This window comes from Budorcas taxicolor, chromosome 2 (genome assembly GCF_023091745.1).
Source record: "Budorcas taxicolor isolate Tak-1 chromosome 2, Takin1.1, whole genome shotgun sequence".
NCBI classification, from domain to species: Eukaryota; Metazoa; Chordata; class Mammalia; order Artiodactyla; family Bovidae; genus Budorcas; species Budorcas taxicolor.
The window spans coordinates 43,405,901-43,426,187 of record NC_068911.1 but is presented as its reverse complement, the minus strand read 5'-3'; the positions used below and the strand labels follow the sequence as shown (position 1 = coordinate 43,426,187).

General features: G+C 37.8%; 2 pseudogenes; both read right to left on the bottom strand.

Moving 5' to 3' along the window:
- Positions 1 to 637: 637 nt before the first annotated feature.
- Positions 638 to 3,708, bottom strand: LOC128060284 (olfactory receptor 4A47-like; annotated as a pseudogene).
- Positions 3,709 to 15,076: 11,368 nt separating this feature from the next.
- On the bottom strand, positions 15,077 to 15,959 carry LOC128060277 (olfactory receptor 4A47-like; annotated as a pseudogene).
- Positions 15,960 to 20,287: the final 4,328 nt, after the last annotated feature.

Sequence of the window (20,287 nt, the reverse complement as noted above, 5' to 3'; positions counted from 1 at the left end):
GGGTTCAATCCCTGGGTCGGGAAGATCCCCTGGAAAAAGAAATGACAACCCACTCCGGTACTCTTGCCTGAAGAATTCCATGGACAGAGGACCTGGTGGGCTACAGTCCATGGGATCACAAAGAGTCAGATATGACTGTGAACTAACACATTTTCATACTTTATTTAAAAAATTAAATAATACATTAAAACATAATATGTAACACAAATGAAATTGAATAAGAGTCTGGTCTATATAGAACTTTATTTTTTAACTAGTACAATAAAAATAGTGAAGGTAAAACAAAAAAATACTACTAAAATAAAGCAAAGAATGAGAAAGAATTAAAAGTGAATCAGAAATTGAGCAAAAAATATTGTGTTTATAAAATTGTCATTCACTAGTAAATAGCATATTATTATTGACTCCCCACTTCAACTGTACTTTACCTCTCTAGGTGCCCTAGTAAAACAGACATTATAAATTTTAGATTTTTGCAAAGAAACTTAAGAAAATCACAAATATATAGTTCATTTTTAAATAACATTTTCATAAATCCCTTATTTAAAAGTTTCCATTAGATTTATGAAATCTTTACTCTCCAAGATTATTGGCTTTAATATTAAAATACTTTTGTCATGAGGGATAATGCACTTATTTACCACCTGGAATAACATATTTTTCTCCAGAGCTTCTTCATACCATTAGTCAACTCAGAATTTCTTCAGTTCAGTTCAGTTCAGTTGCTCAGTCATGTTCGACTCCTTGCAACCCCATGAATCACAGCACGCCAGGCCTCCCTGTCCATCACCATCTCCCGGAGTTCACTCAGACTCACGTCCATCGAGTCCGTGATGCCATCCAGCCATCTCATCCTCTGTCGTCCCCTTCTCCTCCTGCCCTCAATCCCTCCCAGAATCAGAGTCTTTTCCAATGAGTCAACCCTTTGCATGAGGTGGCCAAAGTGCTGGAGCTTCAGCTTTAGCATCATTCCTTCCAAAGAAATCCCAGGGTTGATCTCTTTCAGAATGGACTGGTTGGATCTCCTTGCAGTCCAGGGGAATCTCAAGAGTCTTCTCCAACACCACAGTTCAAAAGTATCAATTCTTCAGCGCTCAGCCTTGTTCACAGTCCAACTCTCACATCCATACATGACCACAGGAAAACTCACAGCCTTGACTAGACAGACCTTAGTCGGCAAAGTAATGTCTCTGCTTTTGAATATGCTATCTAGGTTGGTCATAACTTTTCTTCCAAGGAGTAAGCGTCTTTTAATTTCATGGTTGCAATCACCATCTGCAGTGATTTTGGAGCCCCCCAAAATAAAGTCTGATACTGTTTCCACTGTTTCCCCATCTATTTCCCATGAAGTGATGGGACCGGATGCCATGATCTTCGTTTTCTGAATGTTGAGCTTTAAGCCAACTTTTTTGCTCTCCTCTTTCACTTTCATCAAGAGGCTTCTTAGCTCCTTTTCACTTTCTGCCATAAGGGTGGTGTCATCTGCATATCTGAGGTTATTGATATTTTTCCCAGCAATCTTGATTCCAGCTTGTGTTTCTTCCAGTCCAGCGTTTCTCATGACGTATTCTGCATATAAGTTAAATAAGTAGGGTGACAATATACAGCCTTGATGTACTCCTTTTCCTATTTGGAACCAGTCTGTTGTTCCATGTCCACTTCTAACTGTTGCTTCCTGACCTGCATACAGATTTCTCAAGAGGCAGGTTAGGTGGTCTGGTATTCCCATCTCTCTCAGAATTTCCCACAGTTTCTTGTGATCCACACAGTCAAAGGCTTTGGCATAGTCAATAAAGCAGAAATAGGTGTTTTTTCTGGAACTCTCCTGCTTTTTCCATGATCCAGTGGATGTTGGCAATTTGATCTCTGGTTCCTCTGCCTTTTCTAAAACCAGCTTGAACATCAGGGATTTCAGGGTTCATGTATTGCTGAAGCCTGGCTTGGAGAATTTTGAGCATTACTTTACTAGTGTTTGAGATGAGTGCAATTGTTGGGTAGTTTGAGCATTCTTTTTTTTTTTTTTTTTTTTGCCTTGCCTTTCTTTGGGATTGGAATGAAAACTGACCTTTTCCTGTCCTGTGGCCACTGCTGAGTTTTCCAAATTTGCTGGCATATTTAGTGCAACATTTTCACAGCATCATCTTTCCAGATTTGAAACAGCTCAACTGGAATTCCATCACGTCCACTAGCTTTGTTCGTAGTGATGCTTTCTAAGGCCCACTTGGCTTCACATTCCAAGATGTCTAGCTCTAGATTAGTGATCACATCATCATGATTATCTGGGTTGTGAAGATCTTTTTAGTACAGTTCTTCCGTGTATTCTTGCCACCTCTTCTTAATATCTTCTGCTTCTGTTAGGTCCATACCATTTCTGTCCTTCATCGAGCCCATCTTTGCATGAAATGTTTCCTTGGTATCTTTAATTTTCTTGAAGAGATCTCTAGTCTTTCCCATCCTGTTATTTTCCTCTATTTCCTTGGATTGATCACTGAAGAAGGCTTTCTTATCTCTTCTTGCTATTCTTTGGAACTCTGCATTCAGATGCTTATATCTTTTCTTTTCTCTTTTACTTTTCACCTCTCTTCTTTTCACAGCTATTTGTAAGGCCTCTCCAGACAGCCATTTTGCTTTTTTGCATTTCTTTTCCATGGGGATGGTCTTGATCCCTGTCTCCTATACAATGTCATGAACCTCATTCCATAGTTCATCAGGCACTCTATCTATCAGATCTAGGTCCTTAAATCTATTTCTCACTTCCACTGTATAATCATACGGGATTTGATATAGGTCATACCTGAATGGTCTAGTGGTTTTCCCTACTTTCTTCAATTTGAGTCTGAATTTGGAATTTCTTAGACTGTAGATTAATGGGTTCAACATGGGGGTTATGAGTATATAAAATACACTCAAAATGATTTGTCAATGGGGAAGGTCTTAGCAGGTCTTACATACATGAAAATACAGGGAACAAAGAAGCAGACAACCAGAGTGATGTGGGAACCACATGTCTGGAGGGTTTTCTGCCGCTCTTCCTGACTCGGGTTCTTCAGAGAGTGCAGGATGACTCCATAGGAGATGAGTAAGAGTAAGAAAACAATAGTGCAGATCAGTCTTCCATTGGCCACAACTATGATGCCTATAATGTTGGTGTCAGTACAGACGAGTTTCAGTAAAGGGAACAGAGAAAGTGATCAATGACATTGGGGCCACAGAATGGGAGCCTATAAATGTGATAAGATGAATTACTGAGTGCACAAAGCCACCAACAAATGACAACACCAGAAGCATGAAACACACCCTCTGCCTCATGATCACCAAATAATGCAAGGGCTTACAGATGGCCACATAGCGGTCACAGGCCATCACCAGCAGAAGGATGATCTCTGATCCACCAAAAAAGTGCTCTGTAAACAGCTGGGTCAGACAAGTTTGGAAGGATATGGTATCTTCCCCAAAGTACAAGTCTGAAATCAATCTAGGGAAGATAGAAGAGGCATACATTAGATCTATAAATGATAAGCAAGCAAGAAAAGTGTGCATAGGTGAGTTCAGGGTCTTACTGACAGTTATAGTCACAACAATGAGCAGATTGCCCACCAGAGTGAAAATGTAGAAGAGCAAGAACAGAACAGAAAGGACTTTCTACTCCTTTGGATTCTCTGTGAGGCCCAGGAGGACAAAGTAAGTTACATTGTTCCATGGTTCCATCCAGTCTGGACAGGAACTGAGTTCACACATTAAAACAGTTAACCTACAACTCAAGATGGGAGGGGGGCAGTTTATGCATTATAAACTTCATCTTTTTTAGTCAGCCAATTAAAAGAATTTACATGAATTATGTATTTGTGTCCAATGTGTCACAGATATTATGAATACCAAATTAAATAAGGCATATTTTCCTACTCTCAGTAAATAGATAATTCCAGAACCATGTAGTAAGTACCTTTATAAGAATATTCACACAAGTTTATAGTCAATATACATATATATTAATCAAGCTAAAGCATAACATCAATCAAGCTCAGTATAAAATCAATCAAGCTGAAGTCAGAGAAGGCTTTACAGAGGAAGCAATTTTTAAGATGTTTTTTAAAGGAAAAATGAAACAAGAATATGAGAAAGGAATTCCTTTAAAAGGTACACCATATATAAAGTCACAAAGGTATAATACTTAAGATCCATTTAAGCCAATTTCAATATTCACTGTTTGTAGGTAAAACTATAAATAGAAGGTCACCGTCCTGAATTGTGTCAAACCTCACTGAAACTTCTTTCCTAGGGTCTTCAGTTGGATATTCCTCATTTTCTAATCAGTAAATGCCAAAGCACTGTAAGTTTGTCTCCAGGCTCTAGCTTTCCATCTATTTTCACCTTTGTCTTAAAATTCTACATAAATATGTGCAAACACTATAAAAATATAACCATTGTTGCAAATGGAGCTTTGGATCCTGGCACATGCTACATTTTATTTTGCTGGACAATAGAAAGAACTATGAGACAGCTGTAAAACAATGCAAAGCAAAATATATGCAACATCTCCAACTTTGGACGTACAATTGGATATCCATTTAATACATGTAGAAATAAGTTTTAAATATTCCACAATAAAAAGGGAATTTCCCATCTTATTAAATATCAACTTCCATGTTACTGCTCAAAAAAACCAAAAGCTTCACCATGTTCTTCACTCCCTAGTGTTCTCATCTTACTTAGGGATACCTTTAGCAAACCTTGTTGTCTCTACCTCTAAATACATCACAAATTGGATCATTCGCTACATGCATTTTCTTCACAGCCCAAAGCAATGGCCTCCTGCCCTGTTTCTCTACTTCTATTCTGGCCTCCAATAAATGGAGCTTCTCTTAAAGCTATCAGTGAATATAATGCAGAAGACCTGGATTTGATCCTTTGAAGCAAGAAATGGCAAACTACTCCAGTATTCTTGCTTGGAGAATCCCACGGACAGAGGAGCCTGGTGGGCTACAATTCACAAGGTCACAAGAGTCAGACACAACTGAGTATGTATGCATATAAAGTCAGTTTCAATCAGTGCTCACAATATAACATATCATATTTAAACTTAATGAGAACTGTAATCTCTGTTTCATAGTTGAAGAAATTAAGGCACAGAACATTAAATTAATATTTCCAGGGTCACACATTTTTAAGTGATAAAACTAGAATTGATTCTAAATTTGATTTATTTTAAGGTGATTAAATTTCCTCAATAGTAAAGAAATCACACAATTATGATGCCTACTTCCCACTATTTACTATTGGCCTTACTTGTGGAGGCTTGCTCATTATCTTCAAAATAAATATTAAAATCACTCATATGCATCTTGAATTCTTCTTTCATCCAGGTTGATAATAGATGGAAAAGGTTTGCATTATTTCTTAAAGAAATATCTTATATCACTCCAGTGTCTGTCCATTTTCTCCATGAGTTTTCTGACTATTCAAGAGTTTTTTATTTGTATAAGTTATTTAAAGAAATTTCATGCATATGCAGAAAGAAATTACCACATTAGGATAATTTATCAAAAACTGAAACAAATCCTATATTTACATAGAAAGATAGCAAACAGTCATTTCCCAAGAAAATGTGTCTCTAGTAATTTATTTTCCTACTAATATCAAAATAGAAAAATACCATTCAATTGCTTAGATCTTCTCTTTTCATTTTGTTAGTAAAGCTAGAATACTTGAACCTCGACTTTGACAGAAATTCTTGTGTTTTTATCTTTTTTATGCAATGTTTTAAGCCAAAAAAACCACCTCCTGAAATTTTACATCAGTTCTTAAAGGATATCATTTTTCCTGATACTAATAATGATAACTAGACACTTATCCCTTCTAGCTACATTTATCACTGAGTCCTGAAACCAATATCAATCCTTCCTTAATTAAATTCACTGGATGTTCGACTAAATGTTAAAACTACCTGTACACGTAAAGATACTATAAGGTCAAGTCACATAATTAGGTTAGAAAGTGTAACATGGAGGAAAATATGGTCTTAAAACCATTATGAAGTTATTGCAACTCAGGAGTGAAATATCAGACCAGGCATTTTGTTCCAGTTTGACTAATTAAAGACATACTTCCCAACTGCCACAACAAATTCATGTTTCTTTTTATTTAATAATATTAAATTTATTTACCTTAAATTTTGGTTAGATATATAATTTTATCACCAGTTGATATGCAATTACTAGTTATTTACCTAGTAGTTATTTTTAAGCTAAGTTACCTGTTTAATGCCACCAACTGTACCATGAGTGAGTGAGTGAAAGTCACTCAGTCGTGTCTGACTCTCTGTGACCCCGTGGACTGTAGCCTGCCAGGCTTCTCTGCTCATGGAATTTTCCAGGCAAGAGTATTAGAGTGGGTTGTCATTTCCTTCTCCAGGGGATCTTCCCAACCCAGGGATCAAATCCAGGTTTCCAGCATTGCAGGCGGACATTTTACCATCTGAGCCGCAGGGAAGCTCCATCCACGGACAATATGACAACAAATAAAGTACAGTGACAGAAATAAAAGAGGGAATTTTTCTATGGATAATTTAATCAGAGAAGATGGTTTTTAGGGTGGTGCTGAAGCTGAAATCCAAACATTAGAATGTGGCTACCATTGGAAACACTGTTACAAACAATAAAATTAAGTAAAATTTAATTAATTATAAAATCACTTCAGAGATGTTACAATCTATTTGTGGAAAATTCTAAAAATTCCAAGAAAAGTTCTGAAGATCTGTGTTTCTGCAACGTGGTGAAAGTCTGCACACTTCTCTTACTCCTAATTTTTAAGGGGAAAGTGTTCAACTTTTCTATAGAGTCTAACATTCCCTGTGGATGTGTCATACACAGCTCTATCATCAGTTCAGTTCATTCGCTCAGTCGTGTCTGACTCTTTGCGACCCCATGAATCGCAGCACGCCAGGCCTCCCTGTCCATCACCAACTCCCGGAGTTCACTCAGACTCACGTCCATCAAGTCCGTGATGCCATCCAGGCATCTCAACCTCTGTCATCCTCTTCTCCTCCTACCCCCAATCCCTCCCAGCAGAGTCTTTTCCAATGAATCAACACTTCACATGAGGTGACCAAAGTACTGGAGTTTCAGCTTTAGAATCAGTCCTTCAAAAGAACACCCAGGACTGAGGTCCTTTAGAATGGACTGGTTGGATATCCTTGCAGTCCAAGAGACTCTCAGGAGTCTTCTCCAACACCACAATTCAAAAACATCAATTTTTCTGTGCTCAGCTTTCTTCAGTCCAACTCTCACATCCATACATGACCACTGGAGAAACCATAGCCTTGACTAGATGGACTTTTGTTGACAAAGTAATGTCTCTGCTTTTTAATATGCTATTTAGGTTGGTCATAACGTTTCTTCCAAGGAGTAAGCGTCTTTTAATTTCATGGCTGCAGTCATCATCTGCAGTGATTTTGGAGCCCAGAAAAATAAAGTCTGACACTGTTTCCAGTGTTTCCCCATCTATTTCCCATGAAGTGATGGGACAAGATGCCATGATCTTCGTTTTCTGAATGTTGAGCTTTAGGCCAACTTTTTCATTCTCCTCTTTCACTTTCATCAAGAGGCTTTTTAGTTCCTCTTCACTTTCTTCCATAAGGGTGGCATCATCTGCATATCTGAGGTTATTGATATTTTTCCCAGCAATCTTGATCCCAGCTTGTGCTTCTTTCATCCCAGCGTTTCTCATGATGTACTCTGCATATAAGTTAAATAAGCACGATGACAATATACAGCCTTGACATACTCCTTTTCCTATTTAGAACCAGTCTGTTGTTCCATGTCCAGTTCTAACTGTTGCTTCCTGACCTGCATATAGGTTTCTCAAGAGGCAGGTCAAGCAGTCTGATATTGCCATCTGTTTCAGAATTTTCCGCAGTTTATTGTGATCCACACAGTCAAAGGCTTTGGCATACTCAATAAAGCAGAAATAGATGTTTACCTGGAACTCTTGCTTTTTTGATGATCCAGCAGATGTTAGCAATTTGGTCTCTGGTTCCTCTGCCTTTTCTAAAACCAGCTTGAACATCTGGAAGTTCACGGTTCACATACTGCTGAAGCCTGGCTTGGAGAATTTTGAGCATTACTTTACTGGTGTGCGAGATGAGTGCAATTGTGAGGTAGTCTGAGTATTCTTTGGCATTGCCTTTCTTTGGGATTGGAATGAAAACTGACCTTTTCCTGTCCTGTGGCCACTGCTGAGTTTACCAAATTTGCTGACATATTGAGTCCAGCACTTTCACAGCATCATCTTTCAGGATTTGAAACAGCTCAACTGGAATTCCATCACTTCCACCAGCTTTGGTCGTAGTGATGCTTTCTAAGGCCAACTTCACTTCACATTCCAGGATGTCTGGCTCTAGGTGAGTGATCACACCATCATGATTATCTGGTTCACGAAGATCTTTTTTGTACAGTTCTTCTGTATATTCTTGCCACCTCTTCTTCATATCTTCTGCTTCTGTTAGGTCCATACCATTTCTGTCCTTTATTGAGCCTATCTTTGCATGAAATGTTTCCTTGGTATCTCTAATTTTCTTGAAGAGATCTCTAGTCTTTCCCATCCTGTTATTTTCCTCTATTTCTTTGCATTGATCCCTGAGGAACACTTTCTTATCTCTTCTTGCTATTCTTTGGAACTCTGTATTCAGATGCTTATATCTTCCCTTTTCTCCTTTGCTTTTCTCTTCTCTTCTTTTCACAGCTATTTGTAAGGCCTCCCCAGACAGCCATTTTGCTCTTTTACATTTCTTTTCCATGAGGTTGGTCTTGATCTCTGTCTCCTGTACAACATCACAGAGCTCCATTCATAGTTCATCAGGCACTCTGTCTATCAGATCTAGTCCCTTAAATCTACCTCTCACTTCCACTGTATAATCATACGGGATTTGATTTAGGTCATACCTGAATGGTCTATCATGGTGTGATACATTTCTTTTGTTCCTAATTGTTGAAAAGTTTTCATCTCGAAAGGATGTTAAATTTCTATGGTGTCAATAAATACAACAAAGAGGAAATTAAGAATATAATTCCGTCTATGAGATCATCAAAGAGAATAAGATAATTAAAAGTAAACGTAAGTGAAAGTTGCTCAGTCATGTCTGACTCTTTGCGACTCCATGCACTATATATTCCATGGAATTCTCCAGGCCAGAATACAGGAGTGGGTAACCTTTCCCTTCTCCAGGGGATCTTCTTAACCCAGAGATCAAACCCAGGTTTCCCTCATTGCAGGTGTATTCTTTACTAGTTAAGCCACCAGTGAAGTCCAAAAGTAAATTTAAGTGAGAAGCAAAGTCTTCTACACTGAAAACTACAAAATATTACTGAAAGATGTTACAAAAAGCACACAAACATAAAAAGATATTCATGAGCTGAAATACTTAATATTATTAAGACGTCAACACTGCATAAAGTTATCTGGATATTCAATACAATCCCTATCAAAATCCCCCAAACTGTTTTTATTTTCTTTTTTAGAGAAATAGAAAAATGCCTCCTAAAAATTATTTGAAATCTCAATGGACTCCAAACAGCCAAAACAATCTTGAAAAAGAAGAACATATTTGGAAGTCTCCTATTTTTGATTCTAAAGCACTATAAAACCATGATAATAATAGCAGTGTGGATTTGGCATAAAAGCAGACATATACGAGAATGGCCATCATGCAGAATGGGCTTCCCTGATAGCTCATAAGGTAAAGAGTTTGTCTACAATGTGGGAGACCTGGGTTTGATCCCTGGGTCGGGAAGATTCCCTGGAGAAGAAAACAGCAACCCACTCTAGTATTTTTGCTTAGAAAATCCCGTGGACAGAGGAGCGTGGTGCAGGCTACTGTGCATGGGGTCACGAAGAGTTGGGCACAACAGAGCAACTTCACTTCACTTCACTTCACTTCACTTCATCATGCAGAGTAAAAACCCTGAGCTCAGTTTTCCAACAGTGACACAAAAACAACAATTACTTATGAAACAACTACTGATGGGAAAGAAAGAGTAGGAAAAAAAAAATTCTCTGAAACAAAAGATATCAGGAAGATCCCACAACAAAAGATAGGAAGAATAGAAACACAACATTGTTAAGACCCTGCTCCACAAATGGGTGGATAATGACAACTGCAGCGTTCCTCCCCAAGAAGTGAAAAGTCTGCACAGTACATTGAGCTCCTCAGCCAAGGAGTCCTACATGAGGAAGATGGCCCACAAAATAACATGTCTTCAAGGCCAGTGGGGCTTGCTTTAGAGAGAGCCAGAAGATGGATGTAGACCATAGAGACGCCAACCTAAAAGACACCACACCAAATCACACAGGCTCCAGCAGCCAACCAGGGCAGAAACTGTCATTTGAATGGATTTTGAATGAGACTCACTTGCTGATCTTGGGGCATTTTCTAGAGAGGCAGGAAGAATTTGAGACTCTCCTTGGGGAGACATGCTGGGAGCAGCCATTCTGAGGAGCTAGCCTCCATCAGGACACTAGTGCTGGCAAGCTTTGCTATGCAGCCCCCACCACTGTCAGTCGGCTCCGTACCTAGGAAGCCCCAGATCAATGGGCAAAGGATACAACCTGTCCACCAGCATGCTGGCTACTGTGGGAAGTTCTGAAACCCCAGCCACCTGTGAACATGCTCGCTCACCAGCGGCCGGGCAGCAAATCCATGATTTCTCAGTCTTCAGTCCCATCCATGGGCAGGCCAAGACCAGGTTCTGAACTCCTGGACCCTGCCACCAGAGAACCCAGGACCAGTTTCACCCAACAGTGAGCTGGCACAGCTTCAGGACCCATTAGAGCCTGGCTTCAAACACCAATGGGTGGACAGCAGCCCTGTGATCATAAAGATCCTTCAGCCCACCATGTCAGGACTCAGCTCACTCATCAGGGAACACGCTGGTCCCTAGCCTCATCCACCAGCTCAAGGATCCACAGACAGAAATCCCCGGACCCAACATCTCCACCGGTGAACTAGCACTGGTGAAAGAAATATAATGCACTTTAGATCTTCTAACCAGAAAGAAATTTAAATGGTGAATTAAATACTTCCAGATTATCAGAATGAGAAGAATTCATACCTGGATATAGCAGTGAATGTGGTCTCATCAAGGATTCCTCACATATGCTATGATTCCTCACATAGGAACATGAAATGTGGATCCAGGATGAAAGATCTCTGTATATACTTCTCAAAGTTCTTGTTCTTCCTGTCCAAGTTATAAGGATAATTATCTTTATGCTTTTTAAAGTGAATCATTTTCATTATTTGGGCTTCCCAGGTGGCTCAGTGGTAAAGAACCTGCTGGGTTGGAAAGATCCCCTGGAGGAGGAAATGGCAACCTACTCCAGTATTCTTGCTGTGATAATCCCCTGGACAACAGAATACAATCTACGAGGTGGCAAAGAGTCAGACATGACTGAGCAACTTAGCACACTTTCACATTTACATATTTAACCCACATAGGATATACATTTTCAAGTAGTGTGAAGAGGAAATACTCATCCCTTTCTAACCAACTGGTAAAGAATTTACCTGCAATGTGGGAGATCTGGGTTTGATCCCTGGGTTGGGAAGATTCCCTGGAGGAAGCAAAAGCTACCCACTCTGATATTCTGGCCTGCAGAATTCCATGGACTGTATCGTCCATGGACTCACAAAGAGTCAGGCACGACTGAGCTACTTTCACTTTTCTGATTAGAAGAATAAATGAATTTTCCCAGTACATGTAGAGAATAATTATTCTGTTTCCCACTAACCTTCAGTAACACTACTTTGAAATATTAAAATCTATATATTTACTATTCTTTTTCTTAGCTTGTATGTATCCGTGAAACATAACATGTGCTGTGCTGTCGCTCAGTTGTGTCAGACTTTTGTGACCCCATGGACTGCAGCCTGCCAGGCTCTTGTATCCATGGGAATTCCCAGGCAAGAATGCTGGAGCAAATTGCCATTTCCTACTCCAGGGGATCTTCTTGACCCAGGGATTGAACCTGCATCACTTATGTATCCTGCACTGACTACACTAGTGCTACCTGGGAAGCTCATGTTGGCTATAGTTTATTAAGCTATATTGTACCTTTGATTTTTTTTTTAATCCTTCCTTTTTTGTCTGCACCATAGAGCAAGCAGGATTTTAGTTCTTTAACCAAGGGTAGAACCTATGCCCTCTGTTTTGAAAGTATGGACTGTTAACCACTTCAACAGAGTATATGTGTATAAAGTCATCACACTGTAATCTGAAATATACATTTTAATTTGTCAATTATACCCCAATAAAACTAGGAGGGAAAGCCTACATACCATATGACTGAATTTAATTGACATTCTGGAAAATGATAAAACTAAAGGAATGGAAATGGACTTGGAAATGGAGGCAGGAGGTGACTACAAAGTACATGGACAAATACTACTGATGATGAAATATTCTTCATATTGAATGTGACAGTGACTACATGACTTGTGTATCAAAATTTATAGAACTTAGAATTTTTTTTAAATGATGGATGTACTGTGAAGATCATGTTATTAAAAAAAGCTTTAAAAAAACAGCTTAAAGAACAGATGTCATACATCGAAAGTACAGGTGCTTGGAAAATGTGATAGAAGACATAATCCACTTTAAAACAGTGGCATAAAAATTCAAAAATCTGAAGTTCCAAACTAGAAACATAGCGAGACTTGAACATAAAGGAAAACCTCTAAGTGGAAGATCTATGCAGTTTGTGTATAAAAATTATGAATTCTCAGATGATACAAATTCTTTCCCAGTCAAATCTATTCAAAATACTAAGTACAGTTCTAACTAGAAAGGCATATTGAAATTTAATTTTAAAGTATGAATATGTAAGAATAAGCATAGCTCTGATAAGGAATACTAAATAAAAGAGTCCTAGACTTATAAGATATTAAGTTTATTTTAAATAATATATAATTATATTCTGTGTTAAATTACACATGAAAAAAGAGATCAAGTGAACATAATGGCAGCCTGAATTTGATCCAAACACATGCCATATTTTTGATTGCATAATTTGAATACCAGAGCTATGGGGAGAAATAAATATCCACCTAAAAATTGAAAATCTTGAGCAATAATTGAAATGTAATCCCTACTTAACACTTCACTTCACATCAAATGATATGTAGATGGTTTCAAATTTTATGTTTTATTTTTTAATTTTTATTTTTACTTTATTTTACTTTACAATACTGTATTGGTTTTGCCATACATTGACATGAATCCATCACGGGTATACATGCGTTCCCAAACATGAACCCCCCTCCCACCTCCCTCCCCACAACATCCCTCTGGGTCATCCCCATGCACCCGCCCCAAGCATGCTGTATCCTGCATCGGACATCTGCCTCACAAGGGGCACCAGCGGTACACCCAGAAAACTGAGCAGCAGAGACAGAAAAGGCAACAAGTCGCAGCGACCGCGCTCGCCGAACTCCTGAGCTACTCGGACCTGGGAAGGGCACAAAACGCAGTTCCAACCGAATCTCAGCCTCTGAGGGCTACCTGAGCACCAAACCTGAGCGGCTTAGACCAGGGAGGTGCACGCAGCCTAAGGAATCCAAATTGGTTTCAAATTTTAAATAAAAAACATAAAATAGCAAAAAGACTTAAAAAGTTAAATGTGGAGAAGAATATTTTGGTTACATCAAATTTTAAATGTTCTGCACAGTATAAAAATAAGAAAAACAAATTACAAGCTAGAAAAATAATCATTCCACATACAAAGTAAATGAGATAATTTTTGAGTATATAATTAAATGCCATTCAGTATAGATAAAGATGAGCAATCAAGTAAAACATAAAATTTCTTAATAAACCTATGAATAGATGCTCAAATTCAACTTTATTTATTTATTTGTAATTAAAGTATGAAAGTAAAATAATTTCTTTAATCAGACTTTCATACAACATGCATCTTTACTAAGCACTGAATTTTGGAATGTGTCAAAAGGGTATTTTCCAAACTAAGGGGAGGAAAAGAGGAAAAGATGGATAAGACTGGATACATCAATATTAGTGTATCTTTATATCACAGTTAAGCAGTATGAAGAAAAAATGACTTAGTCTTATATATACTTGTATGGAGGCTCCCTGGTGGCTCAGATGGTAAAGAATCTGCCTGCAGTGTGAGAGACCTGGCTTCAACCCTTGGGTTGGGAAGATCACTGGAGAGGCAATCCACTCCAGTATTCTTGCCTGGAGAATTCCATGAACAGAGGAGCCTGGTGGGCTACAGTTCATAGGGTGGCACAGAGTCAGATGCAACTGAAGCAACTTAGCACACACACTTGCATGTAAAGATCTTCAGGAGTTAGAGAAGTAAAATGCAAAATGTATACACAGGATATTTTCGTATATTTTTGTTACTATTTAACAACGTTAGTTACAAAAATAGTAGCAAAAATATGTGAAAATATGCTTACTTTTAAAAAGATTATTACTTAAAGAATTTTAGAAACAAAGTGAAATGACTACATCTGAAAAGTCTAGGAGGCTCAGGTTTGTTGATGAGCAAGAGTTTTATTCAAGGTGCTAAATGTTGCATAATTCTATTTCCATATGTATTCTTATCCAATATCTTTTCAGTATTTCACTTAGTAATATTATACTAAAATGTAATATGTAAAACAAATGAAAATGAATAAGAAGACAATCTATATATTTTCAACATTTAACTAGTACAATAAAAATATTGAAGATAAAACCAAAAACTATGACTAAAATAAAATTAAGAATGAGAAAGAATTAAATCAGAATTTGAGTAAATAATTTTATAAATAATATAAAAATCTAATTCAGTAATAAATGACATATTATTATTGACTCCTTACCATAAGTACATTTTCCCGCTCTAAGTACAGTGTTAAAATAGACATTATAAAGTTTACATTCTAGCAAAGAAACTGTTAATAAACATATGGTAGATTCATGTTGATGTACAGCAGAAACCATCACAATATTAAAAAATAAATATCCTCTAATTAAAAATAAAAAATAACAACACAAACATATAGTACATATTTTAATTATACATATAAATCAGAGTAAAGATATGTTTTTGCATCAGACTTATGAAAACTTTCACACTCCAAGATTATAGGCTCTAATGCTAAATTACTTTTGTCATGATAGATAATGCATTTATCTACTGCCTGATAATGATATTTTTTTCTCCAGAGCCTCTTCATAGCATCAGTCAGTTCAGAATTACTTAGACTATAGATTAGTGGGTTCAGCATAGGAGTTATGACTCCATAAAACACAGTCAAAGATTTATCAATGGGAAAGTTCTGCTAACGGAACAAAGAAGCAGACAACAGTGATGTGGGAACCACAGGTCTGGAGGGCTTTCAGCCTCCCTTCCTGACTCAGATTCTTCAGAGTGCAGAGAGAGTCCATAGAAGACGGGTAAGAGCAGAAACACTATAGTGCAGATCAGTATCCCATTGGCCACAACTAAGGTGCCACTGAAACACAAGACACCACCAGCAGTGCAAAACACACCCTCTGTCTCATGATCACCAAATAATGCAAGGGCTTGCAGATGGCAACATAGCGGTCATAGGCCATCACCAGCAGAAGGAAGACCTCGGATCCACTGAAAAGGTGCTCAGTAAAGAGCTGGGTCATGCAAGATTCAAAGGATATGGTATTTTTTTCCCAAACATCAAGTCTGAAATTAATCTGGGGGAAACTGAAGAAGAAGAAATTAAATCTATAAATGATAAGAAAAAAATACATTGGTGAGCTCAGAGTCTTACTGACAGTTATAGTCACAACAATGAGCACATTGCCCACCATGGTCAATATGTAAAAGAACAAGAACATAACAGAAAGGACTTTCTGCTCCTTTGGATTCTGTGTGAGGCTCAGGAGGACAAAGTAAGTCACATTGTTCCTTGGTTCCATCTTGTCTCTACAGGAGCTGAATTCACATATTAGAAACAGTTTATGAGTGGGAAATTTTTAAATGCATAATAAGTTTCATCTTTTTTATCTCTTCAATTAAAAGAATGTATATGGATTATTTGTATCTAGTTGCCGTAGATCTTGTGATTACCAAGATGAATAAGGCATAGTTTCCTACCTTCAGTGAGATATGACAAGAGATCTGAAAATAATCAGACTCATATAATAAGTACTATTATAAGAATATTCACACAACCTAAGAGTCTCACTGTAGGACTGCATCAATGAAACAGAAATCAGAGATAGCATCCCAAAGGAACACGAACCTTTGGTAGTTTAAGGGAAAGAAATGAAATAACAAGTGAAGAGAAGAAGGGAATTCCTTAAAAGGTACACCATTTATAAAATTACAATGATGGCTCAGGCTATAAAGAATCTGCCTGCAGTGTGGGAGACCTGGGTTCCATCCCTGGGTCCCTGGGTCAGGAAGATCCTCTTGGAGAAGGGAATGGCTACCAACTCCAGTATTCTTGCCTGGAGAATTCCATAGATGGGGGAGCCTGGTGGGCTAGAGCCCATGGGATCACAAAGAGTTGGACATGACTGAGGAACTAACACTAGTGAGCATATCTAGTGCAATAAACAATAAATAAAGCTCTAATACTTGAGACACATTTAAGTTAATTTCTATATATTCAGCATGATTAGAAAAAATTAAAAAACTAAAAATAGAAGGTCAATGTTTTAAAATTTTCTCAAACCACACTGAGGATCCTTAGGGTCTTTAGTTGGATATTCCTCCTTTTCCTGACAAATGCTGAAGCACTTTTTTTTTTAATTTTTATTTTTACTTTATTTTACAATTTTCTGTCTCAAGCACCTATCTCCTCACTTATTTCCAACCTTGTGTAGGCAACCTCTCTAATTTTGGACATCTACAATTGGATGTCAATTCCATATACATCAAAAATAAATTTCAAAGCTTCCACAATAAAAAAAGTATTCCCTATCTCATTAAATGATACTTGTCATGTAATTGTCCAGACAAAAAACTTCACTGTGTTCTACACTCCCATAAGCCTCTCAAATTATTTGTTGATACCCTTAACAAATCCCATTGTCTCTACTTTAAAAATATGTCCCAAATTAGACCATTTCCCACCCCACCTCCATGTTTTTTTCTGATGCCTTAAAACAGCCTCCTGCCCAATTCTTTTCACTTTTATTCTGGCCTCCAAAATGTGTTGTCTTGAAGCAGTCCATATAATCCTCTTTAAATCCTATTTTGATTACATCATCACTACATTAGGAACTCCTACAGCGAATTCCAGCCATGCCCTCACAATTCAATATGTCACATGTAAATTTACTATAACAAGACATGTATTCCCCATTTCATAGTTGAAGAAATTAAGACTCAGAACATCTAATTAATTTTCCCAAGGTCACACATTTTTAAGTGATAAAACTAGAATTGAATCAAAGCTTGATTTCATTCAGAGTAATTTATTTACCTAATAAATTCACACAATGATGAAGCCTGTTTCTCAATATTTCATATTAGTCTTACCTTCTGAAGGTTTGTTCATAGTCTGAAGGAAGACTTTTTAACTTACTCGTAGGGACCTGAAATTCTTTCATCTAGTTTGACATTAAATGGCAAAAAAAATAAAAAATAAAAAAAAAAGAAGTTGCATTATTACTTAAGATTGTATTTTATTTCATTCAACAGTTTACTTATTTTCTCCATGAAGTTTTCTGATTCTTCAGAAGATTGTTTTTGGTTACACTGTAAATTTTTAAAATAAAATCCATGCTGCATAAATAAAAATATACACACGATTCACCAGGTTGGGATAATTTATCAAAAGACGAACAATCATACATTGACACAGGAAAATAGCAACTAACCATTTTCAGGAAAACTGTCTCTAGTAACTTCTTTTCCTACTGATTGCAGAACAGAAAAATGCCATCCAATATTTTAGTCCTTTACATTGGACCATGCTGAAGGACCCAACTTGCTGAAATTTTGAGAGATAACCTTGTGCTTTTTTTTTTTTTTAATGGAATGTTTTAAGCCTAACAAAGAACCTCTAAATTTTTTCTTATCAGTTCCTGAAAGGATATCATCTTTTTCCTGATATTGGCAAAGATCTGGACATTTTGTTCTTTTTAGCCACATTTATCCTTGAGTCTTTTTTTCATTTTTCATTGAGTCTTAGAATTGAAATGTGTCCAAGACTATTTTATACTTAATTGAATTCACTGGGATTTTCCACAGAGTTTTAAAAGTACAAGTACATGTAAAGATACGATTGGATAAAATCATATAGTTAGGATCAGAAAATGTAACATGAAGAAAAGAATAGCTTTAGAACTATTTAGAAGTTATCATGACTCAAGAATAAAATATCAGCTCAGTCATTCCATTAAATTTACACTTACTAGAAATATATTTTCTAACCTGTCACAGAAGTTTTTCTTTCTTTTTATTTAGTACTCCATTTATTCTACCTTGAAGTTTGGTTAGATATATAATTTTTTTCACCATTTAGAAGAAAAACTATTTATCTAATTATTATTTTTTTAATTAAAGCTGCCCGTAAAGAATCTGCCTGCAATGCAGGAGACCCTGGTTCAATTCCTGGGTTGTGAAGATCTGCTAGAGAAGGGATAGGCTACCCATTCCAGTATTCTTGGGCTTCCTTTGAGGCTCAGCTGGTAAAGAATCCTCCTACAATCAGAGAGATCTGGGTTCCATCCCTGGGTTGGGAAGATGCCCTGGAGAAGGGAAAGGCTATCTACTCCAATGTTCTGGCCTGGAGAATTTCATGGACTGGAACAACAGACTGGTTCCAAATAGGAAAAGGAGTACACCAAGGCTGTATATCGTCACCCTGCTTATTTAACTTATATGCAGAGTACATCATGAGAAACGCTGGGCTGGAAGAAGCACAAGCTGGAATCAAGATTGCTGGGACAAATATCAATAACCTCAGATATGCAGATGACACCACCCTTATGGCAGAAAGTGAAGAGGAGCTAAAAAGCCTCTTGATGAAAGTGAAAGAGGAGAATGAAAAAGTTGGCTTAAAGCTCAACATTCAGAAAACGAAGATCATGGCATCTGGTCCCATCACTTCATGGCAAATAGATGGGGAAACAGTGGAAACAGTGTCAGACTTTATTTTTTTGGGCTCCAAAATCACTGCAGATGGAGACTGCAGCCATGAAATTAAAAGACACATACTCCTTGGAAGGAAAGTTATGACCAACCTAGATAGCATATTCAAAAGCAGAGACATTACTTTGCCAACAAAGGTCCATCTAGTCAAGGCTATCATTTTTCAAGTGGTCATGTATGGATGTAAGAGTTGGACTGTGAAGAAAGCTGAGTGCCGAAGAATTGATGCTTTTGAACTGTGGTGTTGGAGAAGACTCTTGAGATTCCCCTGGACTGCAAGGAGATCCAACCAATCCATTCTGAAGGAGATCAGCTCTGAGATTTCTTTGGAAGGAATGATGCTAAAGCTGAAACTCCGATACTTTGGCCACCTCATGTGAAGAGTTGATTCATTGGAAAAGACTCTGACCCTGGGAGGGATTGAGGGCAGGAGGAGAAGGGGACAACAAAGGATGAGATGGCTGGATGGCATCACTGACTCGATGGACGCGAGTCTGAGTGAACTCCGGGAGTTGGATATGGACAGGGAGGCCTGGCGTGCTGCGATTCCCAAGTCTCCTGTATTGCAGGCAGATTCTTTAGCAATCAATAAAACAGAGGAAAATATGTAAAACTTCCTTCCTAATAGTGAGTATGGACATACTTGTCTTGTTCCTGACTTTAATGGGATAGCTTTTAACCTTTCAATGTTGAGTATGATGTGAGCTGTGAACCTGCCATATACTGCTGCTGCTACTGCTAAGTCACTTCAGTTGTGTCCGACTCTGTGCGACCCCATAGATGGAAGCCCACCAGGCTCCCCTGTCCCCGGGATTCTCCAGGCAAGGACACTGGAGTGGGTTGCCATTTCCTTCTCCAATTCATGAAAGTGAAAAGTGAAAGTGAAGTCACTCAGTCGTGTCCAACTCTTAGTGACCCCATGGACTGCAGCCCACCAGGCTCCTCCATCCATGGGATTTTCCAGGCAAGAGTACTGGAGTGGGGTGCCATTGCCTTCTCCATCTGTCATATACAACCTTTATATTTAGTTGGAGTACGCTCCTTCTATACTCAATTTGTTTAGAGGGTGGTTTTATCATGAAAGAATGTTGAATTGCTGTAATATCAATTAACAACTCAAATATCAAACTAAGAAAATTTC